This window comes from Pelophylax lessonae (genome assembly GCF_965119305.1).
Source record: "Pelophylax lessonae genome assembly, chromosome: 12".
NCBI classification, from domain to species: Eukaryota; Metazoa; Chordata; class Amphibia; order Anura; family Ranidae; genus Pelophylax; species Pelophylax lessonae.
In genome coordinates this window covers 51146714-51165386 of record NC_138779.1, presented here as the reverse complement: position 1 = coordinate 51165386, position 18673 = coordinate 51146714, and the positions used below count along the sequence as shown (strand labels likewise).

Sequence of the window (18673 nt, the reverse complement as noted above, 5' to 3'; positions counted from 1 at the left end):
TCTGTTCGGTCTGAGACGCCATAGTTACTGTAGACTTAGACGGTGATGTCACGACTGCACGGCGTGTCTGTACACCCCCTTTATTTTTGGGCATTCCTCCCAAAAAAAAAAAAAAGGGAGGGGGGGTAAAAGGGGGGCAAAAAGGGAGAAAAAAGTACTCAAACGTCCCAGTCCCTTTCTTTCCCCCCACCTCTCCCCTTCCTTAGTATAATATAGCTGGAAAATTCGGAAGGTTTTAGGCCCATCCAATCTGCTTTATTAATTTTATTGCATACGGTATTTATATCTCTCGCTTAACTTTATGTGATCAGTAGTTTACTAGGTAGTTTACTATATAGTACCGTACTGTGCCAAAAAAAAAAAAAAAAGAAATAAAAGATGTTTGATATGGGAGGCTGGAGATATAATGTGGAGTGCACTTGAGTTGTAAAAAAAAAAAAAAAAAAAAAAAAAAGAAGGCAGAAAGGGAGCCGTTTAAATACGTGAAGAGGGACCTATATCCATTTTAAGCATTACTCACTGCTTTATTAGCGTCCTCAGGGGAATAGAAAAACCAGCCAGTATAAGCAGTGCGATGACTGCTACTGCTACTAGTAGCCAGGTCTGCTCCTCTATATTTCCGGAGTACGGCACCAAGCAGCGTATCCACAGGATGTCATCCAGCACACCAGCACACCAGCCCTCTAGCAGACATGCAGCCCGTACACCGCGGCAGCTCACACCGGTCACCGCCACTCCAGTCGATCTCGTCAGCCCCGGTCACCGCCTCGTCAGCCTTCGTCAGCCTTCCGGCGTCCAGTACCTCAGAGCAGGCACGAATGAGGGCGGAAGGGACACACGAGCCGCCCAGCACGAACCGCCAGGACACCAGAGAACAGCCCGCATACAGCAAGGTAACAGCAAGGTAGCACAGCAAGGTAACAGCCCGCAGTAGCCGGTACATCCACCGCTAAATAGCCCGGCTTCCACCTTTTCCCCGGACACCGTCGTCAGAGGGTGCATGCAGCCGTGCACCAAGGGAATTAAACCTGGGTGAACTGTGAGGACTACTACTACTTCCGGTTGTAGAATCTGATAGGTAACGGTATTCTGACAGAACACCGGCACCCATCTTCTGGGTTCCCTTCCCTGCGAGCGCTGCGATGCAGGGGGGCGGAACCGGGAGAGAAATTAAAAAGAAGTACACAAAACATGACATGATACCTTCTAGGATTCTTGTTAGGATTACATTTCTGTATCAAACCATTTCACTTCAGTTTTGTCCCTAGTGCTTTGTCCAGTGCCCTGCCTGCACTTTTACAGTTGTATTCCTTTTATTTTTATTAATCATTTTTTTATTAATGTATTAATTTATTATTATTTTATAAATTTTTTAATAATCTTTATTCACTTTTACTGTTTTATTTATAAGGCCTAGAATATAAAACAACAGATTTCCATGCAAAACAATGCATTCAAAAACACTGACATAATCAGACTGCCAGGGAGGTTAACAGCACAGCTGATCTAGGTAGCTGGTAGAACACCTAGGATGCAAAGCTTTTTGCTCAGATATAATATGCTAGTTATGTGCTTAAAACTTTTTTTTTTTTGCCTCAGTTATGAGGAGGAGTGGTTACAAATGGGTTCTATTTTTTTGTGACCGAGAGACACCACAAGGGCATGAACTACAAATGTTTCCTTGCAGATAAGGTTGAAGAAACAAACACTAATTTATTGTATACTCCTATAGCCTGAAGTAATAACAATGCACTGTACAAGCAGAGCTAGCAAAGATTATTATCTCTAATGAAGGATGAATTTAAACCAAGTTCCCCCACAACCATCTTGTATTATTAAATGTATTTAATTTGCAAGATAGGCAGAAGGGAAAAGTAATTAGTTCATTCAGTGCTCTTTTGGTTATGGTTGCATGTTTTGAGGTAAATTTCTTCTTTAACAAATGTGTGTTCCACTTGGATTATCTTAATATGTAGTTGTGTTTGTTGCACTCAATGTAGCATTATTCTGTCATTATCTGTAGTCCTAATGGCTTCATGCAGTGAGTGTGGTTTTGTCTGCCTTTTTATCTTGTTTTGTCTACCTTTGTTTTTAGTATTCCATTCCTGCAAGTCCTTTAGATGGGGGCATGTGCAGAACTGTGTGAGTTCAATAAAATGTATCACTGTGACGGACTACTCCATGGGCCATAATCAGTGGATAGGAGGCTTGCCCTTAGTCCCCTCTAAAAGCCCCTGTCCCGGTTGAGTTTGTCACAGTCACCATAAATAAAAATCATTTAGGTCAGGTAGTGACTTATTCCAGTATCTTCTAAAGCAGTCTGGCTAATCTTAGGGATCTTCGGGGGTTATGTCAAATGAGCAAAATCACACCTCTAGGTCTTTTTTTTATTGAAAATCACAGAGTATATTTCCTATGCAGAATTGAAAAAGGAGACATCAGTCTACCAGAGGGGGTTAATAGAAATTGCATTGCTGTTGTTTTTTCTCAGTGCTCATGTAAAAATTGGAGAGCAAATGCTATTGAAACCCATGCTGAATGATATACTATATGACCAAAAGTTCTAGAATATTCCATTATCACACCTACAGTATATGAGTTTTCTGGACATTTTATTCCAAAACTATAACCATATGATAATATGGAGTTGGCCCCTTTTGGAGCTATTACAGCCTGCACCTCTTTAGAAAGATCTTTCCACGAGATTTTGTAGTGTGTCTCTGACAACATGTGCCCATTTGTGGGATCAGGTAAGGATGTTGGAAGAGGAAATATGGCTTAAAATAAGCATTCCAATTCATTCCAAAGATGTTTAGCAGGGTTGAGGTCAGGGCTTTGTGCATGAACTGGCTGTCTAGTGTTCATCAGCACTATACTTCACATCAATTATGAGATGAGTACACCCCAAACATTTTATTGAAATCTGTTTCATTCAACAGTTGCATTATTTTTGATAGATTCTAGATTCTTGAATTATTCACTGGCCTCTGTAATCTCTGTTAGACCCTGGCAAAAAAATGGCAGCATCCTGAAAACTTGCCCTGAGGTCTCACTGTTGGAGTCCCTAAGATTACCATAAGTTATCAGTGTTAACTTCAAAGTAAAAACAGGTGCAAAGAAAGTAATATTTAATAGAGGATGTGGAGTGGGAAAAACTCAGTTTGAGGGTAGCACGGTTTGGATGCCAATAGAGTTAGGTTCAAAAGGCTTGGATTCCAGTAATGTAAAGCTTTATTAAGGAATACCATATACTAGACACGATTGATTTTTTTTTTTTTTGTCACATCAAACCATTTTCTGAATCAGAAAAAATTCAAAATTTCTTTGCAGATGCTGGATACAGCAGCGGAATTGACACTGAACTCCATCAGGAGAAAGTGTTTGTTTTGCAAAACTCCAGAAGAAGGAGCCAGATATGGCAAAAGGCATGTTGATAGTGTCTGTGTTAATCTTCAAAAAATATTTTCTTTACCAAGATCAAAAGCCTCATTTTGTTTTAATTTGAGAGCCTATAACTACAGGTATTTTGGCCAAGCTACTCATAAGCTACTTTCAACCTTTTTCAACTAGCATTAAAAGAAACCATACACATCAAAATGTGTGCATGGGGACAGATATTTTTTCCACAAGCTCCTCATCACAGGTTTGCAGATTCCTCATGGCTTCACCTCCCAGTGAAATTAAGGTTGACTATAGATCTACTTGATTTTACTTGATTTGCAGGTTGGTTGAGAGAAAATCAGTTGATTCCCATATCCAGGCCAGCAGAGTAGATGGAGGATTCTCCCCTGCTGGCTATTGTATTCAGTAAGCCATGGTACATATGTCTGTTGTCTGCATGAAAGACAACAAGGGAAGGAGAGGCATAGCACAAACCATCATAGTGTAGTACCGTTGATAGAAACATCAAAAACAAAGTATTCTACGCATAAAGGTGTGTGACATGACACAAATGGGAGCTGTCTAAGATGGAAATCAAGTGACCATGAATCGTCCACACTCTCTGGCCAGAGGCAATGGGTATAGACCTACAGGACCGTATCTCGGAAGCCTTCCCTGACAGACTGTGCTTGGCACTGTGGAGAACTCACTGGAGCTGTGCTCATCCCCAGGTCCAGCCACCTGTGTGACATCACCTTCCGGAGAATTCACAGTACTCGTTTCAAGGCTACTTTCTCTTCTTCAGCTGCTTACTTAAAGGGCTACCCACAGGAATTAAATTCCAAATGGTAGTAAGAAATTTAAAAGGGCCACCTTTCAAATTTCTTGGTACCATTTAGTGTCTAATTTACATGAGTAGCTCTTAGTGTTAGTCTCAGTGCTGGGCTTCCTATGTGTATTCACTTTTAAAACCATTTGTTGTTTTTTGTGTTTTAATCTGCAGATAAGTGTAGCAACTTCCTAGTTAGTTTGCTGGGATGTTAGGTAAATGTAGTTATTTTTGGCTTCTCTGTATTAATTAGAGCAGCTATTAATTGCTTTGGGCTGTTCTGGATGCCACAGGCTGCAGGATTGAATGTTTTCCCCTGCATTCTAGAAATTTCTAGAACATAGTGGGCTGAAAAGTCAAATTAGCAGCCAGAATATTTATTGTGCTTCAGCCAATCCCTGGGGAGGTGTTCCCAGTAGGTGGCTGGGGAGGCATATAAATAGTCTGAGCTTTAGAACAGCAGGGTCTTCCTGTTGGAGGGATTTCCCCACCCGATTGAGGAGGGCTACCCCTACCTGCAGCAGTTCTACTGATTCCAGCTGATGTTCATCGAGGTCCTAGCTGTGGCATAGCTTGGGGGCCAATTGAAAAAAATCTTTTTCTGCAGCTAATCAAGGAACTTTCACCTAAAAGGCTTTGTCTGGGGAGCTCACTGAAGAGTGTCCAGTGGAAGATGGAAGTGGGTCTGGCTATCCTGTAGCATTCTGGGCATGAACCTCTCCCTCTTCGAAGAGTGTCTGGTGGATACTGGAAGGAGGCATCCGGTAGCATTGAGATTCCCCCTATTGTCCAGGGCCCACTGCTCTACTGACACCATCCATGTTTTTATAAATTATTAAATGTTTGTTCATATTTATTCATAACAGTGTGTGTGTGTTGGTTTGTGTATATATATATATATATATATATATATATATATATATATATATACACACACACACATATGTTTGAGCTTTGGGGTGCACACCCTAATGCAATAGACTTCGCACACCTATGGCTAAGAGATGTATTTAAAATTTAAAACCACCTTTGCTGCAGAAAAATAAACAACCCTCATAACTAACTGTGACTAGAGAGTCCCTCCTGTTGCCATTTCCACTGAAGCTCATACATAGGTTTCACTCACTTCTTATTTTCTGCAGCCACTTCCTGTTTGCTTAGTGTGAGGGTATTTCTGCTATAGTCACATGATACGTCCAAGCGTCAAAACTCATGGAAGTATCACGTGATCAAAAATAGAACAATGTTGTGGGTGTTTTTTTACACCCAAAAAACTGTAATTGATTTGCAGATTGCAAGGTACAAAAAAAATCTTGTATCAATTGATTATGATAGATCAATATTTTTTAAAATAATAGCATTACCCTAAAGCATTTTGTTATCTTTATTCTGGAATTGGGACTCCCAAAACCAACTTCCAGAATGATTTTGTATAAAGAAGCAAAATTTGTATTGATTGGTTGACTCTTTTTTATTCTTTCCCAGACCCATTCTCCCCTGGTGATCTGTGGGTGTACGCAGCTTGTCAAACTCTTAGCCCTCTCTGATGTAGTATTTGCCTTTGATGAGTAAGAGCGATTCATCACAGCAGTTTATACTCCTTCAGTTATTTATGTTATAGATTTATTCACAAGGCAATTGTAGTGTACTGTTTCACTGGACCTACAATTGTCTTTGTAAAATACAGATACAGTACCTTGCTTCTCTATAGTCACAGATTCAGGTGGTTTTATTCTTTACAAATCCCAACCATAATTTTAAAATATAATGTACAAAATACAAAGTCTGTCATGATTTAATTTCAGCTCGTTTGCTGTATGCTGGTGGTACGTGTGTGAGTGTGGGGCCCGTATCTGTTGTGTGTAGTGTGACCACGCTGTCTTCTTGGTTTTATTTAAGATTTCTGGGGGTCTAAGATTTGTAAGTATACATGATTGGTCTTTTTTCAATAAAGTAATATTTTTAGGATAAAAGATATCGTTGTTAGTTCTCTGTATTCAACTTCTTTTTTTAGGATGACCTGCTGGTTTTTCCCTTTTTTGTTGGTTGGCTATTGCTTATTTGTGGAGGTAGCACATCCACATGGATGAATCGGTGAAATAATCTATTCCAATCAATCTCACAACGTCATTGTGAGTTTAGGCCACAGCACTTTTACTACTGAGTCTGTTGTCTTTCTATCCAACACCTTTTCATTGAATCTGGCTTTTTAACAAGGGATTTTGTTCACACTGGAAAGAAGGACTGGACACATTTTTGGTGTTTAAAATACACCTGAAGCTTAATTTTTAACAGCATATTTAAAGAAAGAACTTTTTTTTACATGTCATTATTGCTGCTTTACTACCTTCACTGAATATGTTATCCATCTTCTGGTTAACTCAGTAGTTGCTCTGAAATAGCCTGTTTATTTTGAAATCAAACTGTTAATTCCCAGTGGTTTCCTTTTTGTAAGACCACTGGCTGATATGCCTTATATTCCCCCAGCCACTGGTCTTGTCACAGCCCACCTGGGGTTCTTCCTCCAAGAAGCAGTGATGTATTTCCTCTATGCTCACTGTAGTGGGTGGATTTGGGAGTCCTGGTCTGTACCGCCGACACCAGTGTCCTAAGAATAACATCTCAGAACACTCTGGGTCTGTCCCGCCCCCTGTATCTTCAGCTAGGACTCCCTGCACCTCTTCTGCTAGTAACGTATATACATATATATTGCAGGTCTTTTTATAATGTGAAATTGCTTGCACCTCTGCAAAAATACCTTTGTAGAAAGAGGCATTCATTTTTAACAGGTGCATTACAAAGTGATTTGACAGCAGCAGCAGTAGCAGCAGCAGCATTATCTATAATTTCTTCTCTACTGCTGGCTGCAGCCTCACACACTCAGGGGCGTATTGATATCTGATCACGGTGTCAGTCTCCTATTTTACTGTCTTGGAACCTCCCCCTCTGTCTTGATGATCTGCATGTAAGAGAGATGTTCTGTGCTGTGGATTTCATGACTCTTCACATGGGAGGATAGGAGTGGCGGCTGGAGAATGTGTGGGTGTGTTTTCTGTTGAAGTGGGCAAGTATACATACACCAAGTACAGGTCTAGTGTACTCGCTCACATTCACTGCAATTCCCAAAGGTTCATGGGAAATGCAGTTCCTTTTCCTGTAGAGAGAGAGGAGAGGATATGATGCAATCCCTGCTGTAATACCTCCTCCTTGGCAGAGCAGATGCTGTTATCTTTTGAATTACAGAAAATTCAGTTAGACTTTTCTCTTCAATGGTAAGGAATTTTACAAATGTATTAACTGTTTAGTGTTTTGTGTAGTGGGGTGTACCAATGAGTGATTTTTTTTTTTTAGGGATCGACCAAAATTTTAAGGGCCGATACCGATTTTTCGGCCACCCTTCAGGCCGATAGCCAATATTCAGTGCCGATATTCTTAACGTTTAAAGTTTTAATTTAAATTTTTTTTTTGATCACTTTTATTGCTGTCCCAAGGAATGTAAACATCCCTTGTGACAGTAATAGGCAGTGACAGGTACTCTTCATGAAGGGATCTGGGGTCTATAGGACCCCAAACCACTCCTCTGCACTAAAAAGCATTCAAAATGCCAAGTTTGGCTGTTTTGAATACTGTCATTTCTTTAAAATCTGGTGCCTTTAAGGCTCCAGTAACCGGAAGTGATGTCATGACATCACTTCTGAGTTACTACATCAGAGACCCGATCAGAGCCGATTCTGGCTTTGTTCAGGTCTCTGGCCAGCCGGCGGATGTGCCAGCTGGTTGCTCGGGCCTCCCGGTGGGACGGGAGACCCAGGCAGAGCGGTGAAAGGCGGCAGGAGGGGGGGAACATCCCCTCGCTCTGCTTGAAATAACAGCCGAGTGGCTGTAAGAAAGCCGAATGTCGGCTCTTAAAAAATGGTACCGGGTTGATGCCTGTAGCTGCAGGCATCTTTCCGGTACAACCACTTGAAGTAATATAGATCATTTTGGCAAATTTGTGACCGATACTTCAAAAAAAGTGAATAACGGCCCCTGATAATCAGCCCCACCGATAATCGGTCGATCCCTAATTTTTTTGCCTATCTCGAAGTTCTTCAAATAGCGTTCGGTACATTTACTTTAATTGCCTTGTTTATTTTAAAACTAGAGTCAAGAATAATAAAAAAAAAAAACTGTTTTTGCTGTAATACTCACCTTTAATCTATAGCTGTTCTCCGCAGTACCTCTTTCCTGCAACAAATGTCTTAAATTCTTCAGGATGAATGATGGCCAGCATCAGTCAATCCACTTCCTCTGAGCCCAGGCTGTCATAAACCAATCCCCTGCCTGTGATTGAACAGTGAAGGAGAAGCAGTAGAATGCCTTGTCAGCACATGAACAGATTAATTCCTTGTGCTGTTACTTCCTCTCCAGGGACTGCAAGGGGCTGATACCAGGTCAAATTAAGGTACTGACGCTGCCTGCATTGAAATGATGCATTAAATTAGCTGCATTCATTTAAAATTTCAGCTACAAATCAGCTCAAGGGCCAGTACAATCTCTTGTTCAAGAGCAGGAAGCTGCATAAAGGACTTCTGCCCTCCTTCTCTAGGGTTCCAACATGCCACCACTGAGTTATAGCTGGAGCTTTTAAATCAAACTTGAATGTAGACTTCTAGCTCTGATTCAGCAAGGGAGCGTGCCGAATTACTGCAGAGAGACCAGTGGTTACAGATAGCAGCAGTCCTCTCTGCGACCTCCTGCTCCTTGAATGTGGATTTCGACTGGCACTTGAGATCATTTAGACAATGCAAAGAAAATAACACATGTTAATAACACATAACACTGTTTTTCTGAAAACTTTTATTAACAGTTAGGCTGCATTCACACATGGGTGTTTTGAATTGCAGGCAGAACCACCACGATTCAACCAGCGATTTCAAAACACTTTGGTAAAGCAATAAATTGCACCTCGCGAATTTTAGATGCCATTCACTTTAATGGCACCTAAAAATGCGGTGCGGTTCTGCCGTGATTTGCGCACGACGATTGCAGCAGAACCACATCGAGTTTTTAGATGCCATTAAAATAAATGGTATCTGACATTTGCTTTGTGCGATTTGTCCTTTTACCAGAGCATTTTAAATTGCGGATAGAATTGCAGCAATTCAAAATGTCCAGATGTGAATGTAGCCTTAAAGCTGAACTCCAGGATAAGCAAATATTATCTAAATACAAGGGTCATGTGCATTCTTACTTGAATCTTTGTGTTCTTTGTGTATTTCCTCCAGGTCTGTGCAGTAATCCAAAGTGAAACTTTCCCTTTGTGCAGGAGCTACCTGTAAAGGTCCATTCACACTAGCGCGACTTGTCAGGCGACTTGGTCGCCTGACAAGTCGCGGTGGGTCGCTCGCCATTGAATAGTAAAGGACCCGTTCTAATAGGAGCGACACAAGTCGCTCTGACTTAGAAAAAGGGTCCTGTACTACTTTGGGGCTACCTGGAGGCGACTTGCATTGACTTCAATTATATGAAGTCCGTGCAAGTCGCGCCGAGGTCGCGGTGCACAGGTCGCCCCACCAAGTCGTGTCGCCCTAGTCTGAATGGGGTCTAATAAAGACCGCTCACTGCTCTCCTTGTGCAGGATGACTGGTCTTGTTTTCACCCCCTCCTGTAGTTTTCTGTTGGCAGACTGTAGTGGGTGGGGCTTTTGAGACACTGCTACATTTACACAGTAATATCTGGGCTTCTAAAGGCTTTTATTGCACATAAAATGGATTTATATTCTTTTTTGCTATAGAAAAATATATATCTTATTAAAAGTATTGTGCCTGTAATTCAGTCTCAATAATGTAATACTTGAATTGCACAAGCCATTGATTACCAGTGGGCAGAACCCGGGGAGAGGGCGAGTATACTATCTAATTTCTGTTCTCTCAAAAGTGTATTTTTTATGCAAGAGGGGGTAAAATGTACACAGCAGACTTGGCTTTTTCAGTGCAAGGTATGCTTTAAGCTGCATACTAATTTAGGGAACTTCTATAGAGGGTGATTATTGGAAGAAAGACAATTTTAGACTTTCTATATTTGACCTACACTATATTGTCAAAAGTATTGGGACGCCTGCCTTTACACACACATGAACTTTAACTGGCATCCCAGTCTTACTCCGTAGGGTTCAATATTGAGTTGGCCCACCCTTTGCCGCTATAACAGCTTTAACTCTTCTGGGAAGGCTGTCCACAAGGTTTAGGAGTGTGTCTATGGGTATGTTTAACCATTCTTCCAGAAACACATTTGTGAGGTCAGGCACTGATGTTGGACAAGAAAGCCCGGCTCGCAGTCTCCTCTATGATTTATCCCAAAGGTGTTCTATTAGGTTGAGGTCAGGACTCTGTGCAGGCTAGTCAAGTTCCTCCACCCGAAACTCGCTCATCCATGTCTTTATGGACCTTACTTTGTGCACTGGTCCAAATCATTATGGTGTGAGGTTGGGCTTGGCCCTTTAGTTCCAGTGAAGGGAACTCTTAAGGCAACAGCATACCAAGACATTTTGGACAATTTCATGCTCCCAACTTTGTGGGAACAGTTTTGGGGTGGCTTCTTCCTGTTCCAACATGACTGCGCACTGAAGCGCAGTTCAGCTGTTCTAGTAGGATTTTTTTTACATTTAGTGCCGGTTCATACCAGAACACAGTGTGCATTCCTGTACGATTTAATGCAATGCTATTTGCGGCCAATTAATTTGAATGGGCTGAGATTGCACCAGATCACAACAAAAATAGTGCATGTACTATTTTAAAAATGCACTGCAACCAGATCCCATAGTACTGTGGTACCATGCGATGCAGTGAAGGCAAATTAGTGTTCAGTAGATCGCACACGCAGTTCGGTAAATTCGAATGGAACACGGTTGCTCAAACTGCGTTCTCAAACTGCGTTTGCCTCATACAGCAAAAGTCAGGGTCTGCAAAGACCTTACAAAGTATTGAAGGGATCTCACTGTTGGAAGTTATCGGTCAGGAGAAGAGTACAAAAAATGTCCAAAGCAATAAACACAGTGAGCATTAAATACATGAAACACAGTGAAGACAACATATACAGTGGGTATGGAAAGTATTCAGACCCCCTTAAATTTTTCACTCTTTGTTATATTGCAGCCATTTGCTAAAATCATGAATGTGCACACAGCTCCCCATATTGACCGGAAAACACAGAATTGTTGACATTGTTGCAGATTTATTAAAAAAGAAAAACTGAAATATCACATGGTCCTAAGTATTCAGACCCTTTGCTTTGACACTCATATATTTAACTCAGGTGCTTCCCATTTCTTCTGATCATCCTTGAGATGGTTCTACACCTTCATTTGAGTCCAGCTGTGTTTGATTATACTGATTGGACTTGATTAGGAAAGCCACACACCTGTCTATATAAGACCTTCCAGATCACAATGCATGTCAGAGCAAATGAGAATCATGAGGTCAAAGGAACTGCCTGAAGAGCTCAGAGACAGAATTGTGGCAAGGCACAGATCTGGCCAAGGTTACAAAAAGATTTCTGCTGCACTTAAGGTTCCTAAGAGCACAGTGGCCTCCATAATCCTCAAATGGAAGACGTTTGGGATGACCAGAACCCTTCCTAGAGCTGGTCGTCCGGCCAAACTGAGCTATCGGGGGAGAAGAGCCTTGGTGAGAGAGGTAAAGAAGAACCCAAAGATCACTGTGGCTGAGCTCCAGAGATGCAGTCAGGAGATAGGAGAAAGTTGTAGAAAGTCAACCATCACTGCAGCCCTCCACCAGTCGGGGCTTTATGGCAGAGTGGCCCGACGGAAGCCTCTCCTCAGTGTAAGACACATGAAAGCCCCGCATGGAGTTTGCTAAAAAAACACCTGAAGGACTCCAAGATGGTGAGAAATAAGATTCTCTGGTCTGATGAGACCAAAATAGAACTTTTTGGCCTTAATTCTAAGCGGTATGTGTGGAGAAAACCAGGCACTGCTCATCACCTGTCCAATACAGTCCCAACAGTGAAGCATGGTGGTGGCAGCATCATGCTGTGGGGGTGTTTTTCAGCTGCAGGGACAGGACGACTGGTTGCAATCGAGGGAAAGATGAATGCAGGCCAAGTACAGGGATATCCTGGACAAAAACCTTCTCCAGAGTGCTCTGGACCTCAGACTGGGCCGAAGGTTTACCTTCCAACAAGACAATGACCCTAAGCACACAGCTAAAATAACAAAGGAGTGGCTTCACAACAACTCCGTGACTGTTCTTGAATGGCCCAGCCAGAGCCCTGACTTAAACCCAATTGAGCATCTCTGGAGAGACCTAAAAATGGCTGTCCACCAACGTTTACCATCCAACCTGACAGAACTGGAGAGGATCTACAAGGAGGAATGGCAGAGGATCCCCAAATCCAGGTGTGAAAGACTTGTTGCATCTTTCCCAAAAAGACTCCTGGCTGTATTAGATCAAAAGGGGGCTTCTACTAAATACTGAGCAAAGGGTCTGAATACTTAGGACCATGTGATATTTCAGTTTTTCTTTTTTAATAAATCTGCAACAATGTCAACAATTCTGTGTTTTTCTGTCAGTATGGGGTGCTATGTGTACATTCATGAGGAAGAAGAATGAACTTAAATGATTTTAGCAAATGGCTGCAATATAACAAAGAGTGAAAAATTTAAGGGGGACTGAATACTTTCCGTACCCACTGTATGTAGAAAAAATATGGCAAAACCGTGACACCACCAAGAACTGAACATTCCTCCAAAACTGATGAAAAAATCAAGAAGAAAATTTGACTAAAAGGCTGCCAAGGGGCCTTCAGCAACATTAAAGGTGCTGGAGGAATTTCTGGCAAGTAATGGTTGTGTACTACATGTGACACCTACACTGCCCGGCCAAAAAAAATGTGACCCTGTACCGAAATAAAATTGATTATTATTAATTATTTTAATTATTTTATTTTTGGTAAAAAAAATCCCAAATGAGCATATTTTGATTGGTTTGGGCAAAGGTTATCGAGTCTACAAACTAGGGGAACGATTTATGTAATTTTTATTTATTTTTTGCTAGTAATGGCGGCGATCTGAGATTTTTAGCGGGACTGCGACATTGTGGCGGACAGATCGGACCCCTAACTGACATTTTTGACACTTTTTGGGGGACCAGTGACATTACTACTGTAATCAGTGCTAAAAATATGCACTGTTACTGTAATATTGACACTGACAGGGAAGGGGTTAACCCAGGGGTGATCAAATGGTTAAGTGTGAGCCTAGGGGAGTGTTTTCTAACTGTGGGGGGAGGGACTTGTGAAATGAACACAGAGACCTGTGATCCTAAATAGGAGGATCACAGGCGCTCTGTGTTTATTTCAGAGAGAACAACGGTCTGCTGTGTTTAGTGGGGGAACGATTGGCATCCCCGCTGCCTAGAGAGGGAGGACGCTCCCCAGGTACGGCGGTTCACGCAGCCAAGCCAGCCTGCCGCAGGCGGTTGGCAAGTAGTTAATCACTTCAGCTCCGTAAGGATTTACCCACTTAATGACCAGCCCATTTTTTGCGATTCAGCACTGCGTTGATTTAACTGGCAATTGCGCGGTCGTGCGATGCCCTACCCATCTATAATTGATTTCCTTTTTTTCCCCACAAATAGAGCTTTCTTTTGGTGGTATTTGATCACTCTGCCATTTTTAGATTTTGCACTATAAACAAAAAATAGCGACAATTTTGAAAAAGAAAACACAATATTTTTTACTTTCTGCTTTCCCAATAAAAAAATTAAAAAATCTATTTTTTTTCATTCTAGGTCAATTTGTATTCTGCTACATATTTTTGGTAACAAAAATCCCAAAAAGCATATATTAATCGGTTTGTGCAAAAGTTATAGCGCTTACAAACTATGGGATAGATCTATGGACTTTTTATTTATTTATTTTTTTATTAGTAATGGCGGCAATCAGCGACTTTTATCGGGACGGCGACATTGCGGCGGACAGATAAGATACCTAACTGGCATTTTTGACATTTTTTGGGGGACCAGTGACATTAATACAGTAATCAGTGCTAAATAATATGCACTTTTACTGTATAAATGACACAGGCAGGGAAGGGGTTAACACTGGGGGTGATCAAGGGGTTAAATGTGTTTCCTTTTGTGCTTATTTACTGTGTGGGGGGATGGGTTGGACAGAGGCAGCGAGAGATAGTTGATTCAGCTAAGCTGAATCACACGATCTTTCCCTGCCTCTCTGACAGAAGACTCGCCTGCTTTGTTTACATAAGCAGGCGGCTCTTCTGTCATTCTAGCTGAAGATCGTGGGAGGCCGGCGTGGATCGAGCCCGCTCCTCCCGTGGTTTGGCTCCTGCTGTGTCTGATCACATCGGGAGCGCAGTTCCGGCGGCACGCACACGCCGCCCAATCCACGGACACATAATCACGTAGCTCTACGTGATGATGCGCAGCCGAGCCGCTCTGCCACAGTTAATCTGCGTGGGGCAGTCGGCAAGTGGTTAAAGTGGTTGTAAACTCTTACATATACCCAATGAAGTGACTGTCCTCGGGTAATACACAGAGATTAAAGAAATCCTCCTACGTAAGTTTTACCTGTTTTTCATCAGTATTCTCTTCTCTATAGCCATTCAAAGTCCAGAATTTATAAAGCTGAGCTGTCAGGAAAAAGGGTGGGGAGAGCTGAAATTACACTCTGCAGAGCTCAGTGAGAAGAGCTCTGAGAGTAGATTTGAGGGAAGGGACACCCCCCCCCCCCCCATTTCCCCTCCACACAGGAACACAGAGTGGAGGCTGTCAATCAGCTGGCTCTCCCTCCCCTATCACCACTTTATTCTTAGTATCAGGAAAACTTGTCAGAAGTGACTCTTAATTAAGAACATGGGGACATGCCCTCAAACTAGCAGGACGAAAGTTCAAAACTAATCTTAGAAAGTAAAGCTTTGGCAAAAAGGTAGTTCATGCTTCGAACAGACTTCCAGCAAAGGTAGTGAGTCAGTCAACAGTAAGCCCCGGTTCACATTTGTGCGATCGCGGAGATCGCATGTAATTCGGAGCGTACTGCTCCTAAATTACATGCGATCTCATGTGCGGTGCGAATTTCAGCCATACACTTTGTATGGCTGAATTCACACCGCACCTGCACTAAACTCGCACATAAGGCTTTTTTTTTTCGCAGCAGAATCGGATCGCATAGTGGTTCACACTAGTGCGATCCGATTCTGTGCGAACTTGCAGATCGCACTGCGATGTGTGATTGCAACTGGGGGTGTCGATAACTTTTAATTGACACCCCCTGCGTATCGCATATGGCAGTGTGAACTGCCAGAGGTGCGTAGGCGATGCGGGATCACACTGCATATTCGCAGCGTTCCCGCATCGCACAAATTTGAACCGGCACTAAGTGAATACAAACATGCTTGGGACAAACATAGATTGATAAAAGTAAAACAAAAAAAAACAAAAAAAATGTATAAATGAAAGAAAAAAGGGGCAGACTCAATGGACCACTTGGTCTTTTTTCTGCCGTCACTTGTTTCTACATGCATCCAGGCCTGCCATTACAAATCATGGGGCACAATACAGCCTAGCTGACAGCTACAGCATGATTTATTGTAATGCACTTTGCATGTGGGGGTCACATGCACATCTCTGGCCGCCTGGGTACCTCCACTCTGCTAGTCCCAGTTGCTTTCTGGCGCTCATTGAAACATTGCGAGCTACTGGATGAGAGGCAGCGGCAGTGTCCCCAACCATTCAGGTTGTGTGACTCCCTCCTCTGCCCATAGAATGTCAAAAGATGAAATCTAGCATCCATCGAGGAAGGCTTTCACTGGAGGGTCACAAGGGTATGCTGCATGTCCACCTAATTCGAGACAGTTACACCCAGCAAGCTAGGTGGAAATGCAGCATTCCATTGTGATTCTATGAAAGCGAAGGAGGTACCAGAGTTCTACACTCTCCGCTGTGTGGGGCTCATTCTGCTTCAAAGCCAATTCTGCTGATCAAATGAGGCTCAGGCCCCATAGGGGAGGGCTGGCTAAATTCCCCTATCAACAGCCCTGTGTGCATGTCGTTTCTATATGGCTGCTTCTCCTGTGCAACATGTACATCTGGCACCTGTGTCAAATATATGATTCTGTTAAATGTTGTCATCACCATGGTTGGTCAAATCTTGGGATGCCACCACTGAAACTGTATCTCTGGTTTGTCTCTGTATAAGTGGCTTTAGGGTTCCTTTACATGCAAAGAGCATAGAAAATGTAAACATGATGCATGAGCATACAAAATGAAACATTGAAAAACAACAAAAAATGTCCACTCTGTGAAACATCTACTAGGCCATAACTCTAAATGTACATTAGCCATTGTAATTATATTTACCTTAAATATATTGCTACCTTTGTGTCACTACTTAAAATCATATAGAGTATCTCACAAAAGTGAGTACACCCCTCACATTTTTGTAAATATTTTATTATATCTTTCCATGTGACAACACTGAAGAAATTACACTTTGCTACAATATAAAGTAGTAGTGAGTGTACAGCTTGTATAACAGTGTAAATTTTGCTGTCCCCTAAAAATACCTCAACACACAGCCATTAATGTCTAAACTGCTGGCAACAAAAGTGAGTACACCCCTAAGTGAAAATGTCCAAATTGGGCCCAATTAGCCATTTTCTCTCCCCGGTGTCAAGTGACTCGTTAGTGTTACAAGGTCTCAGATGTGAATGGGGAGCAGGTGTGTTAGATTTGGTGTTATCGCTCTTACTCTTACTCTGGTCACTGGAAGTTCAACATGGCACCTCATGGCAAAGAACTCAGAGGATCTGAAAAAGAATTGCTGCTCTTCCTAAAGATGGCCTAGGCTATAAGAAGATTGCTAAGATCCTGAAACTGAGCTGCAACATGGTGGCCAAGACCATATAGCGGTTTAACAGGACAGGTTCTGCTCAGAACAGGCCTCGCCATGATTGACCAAAGGAGTTGAGTGCACGTCCTCAGCGTCATATCCAGCAGTTGTCTTTGAGAAATAGACGTATGAGTGCTGCCAGCATTGCTGCAGAGGTCGAAGGGGTGGGGGGGTTAGCCTGTCATGCTCAGACCATACCCTGTACACTGCATCAAATCGGTCTGCATGGCTGTCGTCCCAGAAGGAAGCCTCTTCTAAAATTGATGCACAAGAAAGCCCAAAAACTGTTTGCTGAAGAGTAGACAAGCATACTAAGGACAGGGATTACTGGAACCATGCCTTGTGGTCTGATGAGACCAAGATAAACGTATTTGGTTTAGATGGTGTCAAGCATGTGTGGCGGCAACTAGGTGAGCCGTACAAAGACAAGTTTGTCTTGCCTACAGTCAAGCATGGTGGTGGGAGTGTCATGGTCTGGAGCTGCATGAGTGCTGCCAGCACTGGGGAGCTACAGTTCATTAAGGGAACCATGAATGCCAACATGTACTGGGACATACTGAAGCAGAGCATGATCCCCTCCCTTTCGGAGACTGGCCACAGGGCAGTATTCCAACAAAACTACCCCAAACACATCTCCTCGATGACTACTGCCTTACTAAAGAAGCCGAGGATAAAGGTGATGGACTGGCCAAGCATGTCTCCAGACCTAACCCTATTGAGCATATGTGGGGCATCCTCAAATGGAAAGTGAGGGAGCGCAAGGTCTCTAACATCCACTAGCTATGTGATGTCATCATGGAGGAGTGGAAGAGGACTCCAGTGGCAACCTGTGAAGCTCTGGTGAACTCCATGCCCAAGAGGGTTAAGGCAGTGCTGTAAAATAATGGGCCCAATTTGGACATTTTCACTTAGGAGTGTACTTACTTTTGTTGCCAGTGGTTTAGACATTAATGACTGTGTGTTGAGTTATTTTGAGGGGGCAGCAAATTTACACTATTATACAAGCTGTACACTCACTAATTTACATTGTAGCAAAGTGTAATTTCTTCAGTGTTGTCACATAAAAAAGATATAATAAAATATTTATAAAAATGTGAGGGGTGTACTTACTTTTGTGAGATACTGTGTGCCTTTGAAAGGATTCTAGTAGGATGCCTGCATACTGTGGTAACGTAGCCACATTTACCTTAAAAGTAATCTGGCAAATTTGATTTAATTAGAAGAGAAGTGTGATGTTTAGTTACAAGAAGTGTGGTTCATTTGTAAATAGAATAAATATATTATCAGTTTTGTTCCAATAGGCCTTCTACAAGCTCCTAAAATATCTATCTTACTAGCTAGAAGCGATTGACATGTTATTGTTACCACAGAGATCTGTCTAAAGCTTTGTACAGTTATCTATTGACCATTCTCTCTCAGGCACCACATTCACGCTTCTACTGTAACCTACATCAGTAAGCAAAATCTGAATATTTCCTCAAGGATACAAAGACACCTCAAGTGTCTGTGCAGCCATAAAGATACTAGGCAGTGTATAATTACTACTCTCTAACT

General features: G+C 42.2%; 1 protein-coding gene across 4 annotated transcripts in view; it reads right to left on the bottom strand.

Annotated features, from left to right (window-relative positions):
- The window catches only part of KIRREL3 (kirre like nephrin family adhesion molecule 3), a 1274477-nt gene that overhangs the window by 50954 nt on the left and 1204850 nt on the right, over positions 1-18673 (bottom strand). The window lies entirely within an intron of this gene.